This window comes from Schistocerca gregaria, chromosome 4, assembly GCF_023897955.1.
Source record: "Schistocerca gregaria isolate iqSchGreg1 chromosome 4, iqSchGreg1.2, whole genome shotgun sequence".
Taxonomy (NCBI): domain Eukaryota; kingdom Metazoa; phylum Arthropoda; class Insecta; order Orthoptera; family Acrididae; genus Schistocerca; species Schistocerca gregaria.
The window spans coordinates 479,064,949-479,068,576 of NC_064923.1; the positions used below are offsets into that span (position 1 = coordinate 479,064,949).

At 52.5% G+C, this 3,628-nt stretch overlaps 2 non-coding genes across 2 annotated transcripts; both read left to right on the forward strand.

The window, feature by feature from the left end:
- The first annotated feature begins 883 nt into the window (after positions 1-883).
- On the forward strand, positions 884-958 carry Trnas-cga (transfer RNA serine (anticodon CGA)). Its single transcript has one exon. It is a non-coding gene; the product is annotated as a tRNA-Ser (tRNA).
- A 225-nt stretch (positions 959-1,183) lies between these two features.
- Trnas-cga (transfer RNA serine (anticodon CGA)) lies at positions 1,184-1,258 on the forward strand. The gene has a single exon. It is a non-coding gene; the product is annotated as a tRNA-Ser (tRNA).
- Positions 1,259-3,628: the final 2,370 nt, after the last annotated feature.

Below are 3,628 nucleotides of genomic sequence, written 5' to 3' on the forward strand. Positions count from 1 at the left end.
GCGGCGGTGCACAAATGCTGCGCAACTAGCGCCATTCGACGGCCAACACCGCGGTTCCTGGTGTGTCCGCTGTGCCGTGCGTGTGATCATTGCTTGTACAGCCCTCTCGCAGTGTCCGGAGCAAGTATGGTGGGTGTGACACACCGGTGTCAATGTGTTCTTTTTTCCATTTCCAGGAGTGTATTACCAGTACCAAACTAGCGTTTGGTTAAGGACTGTTGAGATGTTCTCTCACACATGTGGTGCACTATCGTATGGGGAGGGAGGGGTGGGGGACTGTTCGCCGTCTGGAAGTACGTTGCGGTATACGTTGTCAAAGGATCGTACTAATGGTGTCAAACAAACGATTTTAAAAATGTAGATCTATAAACATGTTACTGGTCGTGATGCACCAAGCATTCATATAAAAATGAACGTGGAAATTCGTTTCCGCTTTAGCGTGTGTATTTCTCTGCGACCATAGATGATTCTTACGTGTGTCATTGGTTCTATTCCGTGGGAGCGTGTCTTCATCAGTGTACATCATTAATGGAAGCAAATGACGATTGAAATTTAGCAGCGGCGAAATTCATACCTTGTCGCCAACGTGGAGGTTGTGTACAGGCTGTAGCTGAAATGGGTAAGCCGGCCGGTGTGGCCGAGCGGTTCTAGGCGCTACAGTCTGGAATCGCGCGGACCGCTACGATCGCAGGTTCAAATCCTGCCTCGGGCATGGATGTGTGTGATGTCCTTCGGTTAGTTAGGTTTAAGTAGTTCTAAGTTCTAGGGGACTCTTGACCTCCGCTGTTAAGTCCCATAGTTTCGCAGAAGAGCTTCTGTAAAGTTTGGAAGGTAGGAGACGGATACTGGCAGAAGTAAAGCTGTGAGTACCGCGCGTGAGTCGTGCTTCGGTAGCTCAGTTGGTAGAGCACTTGCCCGCGAAAGGCAAAGGTCCCGAGTTCGAGTCTCGGTCGGGCACACAGTTTTAATCTGCCAGGAAGTTTCATATCAGCGCACACTCCGCTGTAGAGTGAAAATCTCATTCTGGAAACATCCCCCAGGCTGTGGCTAAGCCATGTCTCCACAGTGTCCTTTCTTTCAGGAGTGCTAGTTCTGCATGTTTCGCAGAAGAGCTTCTGTAAAGTTTGAAAGGTAGGAGACGGATACTGGCAGAAGTAAAGCTGTGAGTACCGCGCGTGAGTCGTGCTTCGGTAGCTCAGTTGGTAGAGCACTTGCCCGCGAAAGGCAAAGGTCCCGAGTTCGAGTCTCGGTCGGGCACACAGTTTTAATCTGCCAGGAAGTTTCATATCAGCGCACACTCCGCTGCAGAGTGAAAATCTCATTCTGGAAGCATCCCCCAGCCTGTAGCTAAGCCATGTCTCCACAGTATCCTTTCTTTCAGGAGTGCTAGTTCCCGCGGCTCTCGCAGCCGAGCGAAGCGGACGTGCGGTGTGTGCTCTCCGCTGGCAGAGAGGGCCCGCGCGCCTTGTTTACTTTCTTCGGCCGACACTAACGTGACGCCGTAGCGCTCCAAGACCATGACAAACCAGTACAGAAGATCAACCTTGAAATTCACATTTCAGAACGACTTTACCCGACCAAAGGCGCTCGAAGTCGAACGTTTTTTTAAAAGAGGAAGCCAAGATCCCGGCTGCCGACATTGTCGGCATTCACTTTTCGATCGTCAGTAGCACGGTCTATGTAAAGCTCATAAACGAAACTACTTGCGACAAGGTGCTTCGAGAGATGAAACAAGAACTCCGCTTCTGCCACGCAGATGGAAATGTTGGCAACGTCGAGGTGGGCCATGCCGCAATGGGACTGCGGACTATACGCATCTTCGAACTTCCATTTGAACTCCCGGCGGCAGAAGTTGTAGCGGCTCTCCGCCCCTACGGCACAGTACACGAACACGTGGCTGAAAAATGGACCCAGTTTAAGACGTATCCAGTACTCAATGGAGTACGCCAAGTGCGCATAGATCTCCAACGACACGTGCCATCCTATCTACAGATAGGTGGATGCCGGGCCATAGTTATTTATGACGGCCAACCGAAGACGTGCTCCGGATGCGGTAAGGAAGGTCACCTTCGTTCCGAGTGCCTCCAGCGTCGGATCACATAACTCCCACCGAAGGACGTTGCACCACCAGCGGCGAAGACTATTCTACCCGTTACTTACGCGGCGGCGCTCACGACGTTCTCCGCACAACAGACACGGCCGACCGCTTCAGCGGTACAAGAATCACTTTCCACGGACAAAGACCTGGATGATCCGCCGACCTGGCCAGAGGTGGAAAATAGCACTACGACTCTGGAGCTACCGAACGCGACAGACATTGACGCCAGTAAGATGGCAATTGATTCCCTTATTGTACCGATCGAAGCGTTTGTTCTGACGGAGCATGAGTCAGTGCCGTCTTCTGACAATGAAGGCCACGTACGGAAACAGCGATCACCGAAACGCCGAAAGCGGCGTCGTCGGACCGTGTCGGAACACAGCGGTTCGCATTCGGCCGGGGAAGAACGACTGACCACTCAAGAAGCCAGCCGCGAAGCTGAAGCTGTTTCCACTGACTCCAACCTTGCAGAACAGACAGAAAAACGTGCAGCTTTCGACCATCGGCCCATTGACAGAAACATTGAGCAGCGGGAAGGTGCCAGTGCAGGTAGCGAAGTTGCCCGGTCCCTTACTATCAAACATTCTGAGGCTATGGACCATGAACAGACATCCGCGCCCGCTTCATGGGCCGAGGACGTTGAGACACAAGATCACGACCCGCGGCCAGCTGAGGCGCCGCCGGATCATGCAGCATAAGCAGCACAAGGAGGACTGCGTTCGGCGGGGGGTGACATCACTTCCGATGTTCGCTTCTCTCCACCTTCACCATGGATAACCTCGCCCAAACAACTCGTTGCCAGGCTTACCGCCTGGCGACAATGAATATCAACATGATCAGTTCTCCTGTCAAGATCCAACTTTTGAAAGAAACCATACGAGCCATGGGGGTTGACTTTGCTTTCCTACAAGAAGCGAAAACGACGGCACTCCCGCACTTTTACGGGTACACCACACATGTGACGCCCGGTAGCCCTGCAGATACCGGAGTGGCAATATTAGTGCGTGAAGGTATTGAAGTTACCGACGTCACGTTTCTTCCCTCCGCTCGAGGAATAGCATTTACGGCACTCAACACCCGATTCATTAATGTTTACGCGCCGTCGGGTACCACAAGACGTCACGACCGCGCCAGATTCTACTCCACAGATGTCGCTCCCCTTTTCTTAGGACGATACGACCACAGCGTCTTCGCCGGCGATTTTAATTGCGTACTTCACCCCAAGGACCAAATCCCACATTACACGCCTTGTCCGGAACTGGGTGCGATGATCCAGGAACTTCACTTGTGCGACACGTGGGAAACAGTCCACGGTAACCGCTCTGGCCACACTCATCTTACCAGTCATTCGGCCAGCCGACTCGACCGCATATATGTGTCACAAGATCTCACACAAGGTGTGGTGGACGCCGAACTATGGCCTCAAGCCTATTCTGATCACAGTGTCTATATCTGCACTATACACCTACGCCCCCAACAAGTCTGGCGCAGCAATGGCTTTTGGAAGCTCAACATAACTCATCTCCAGGA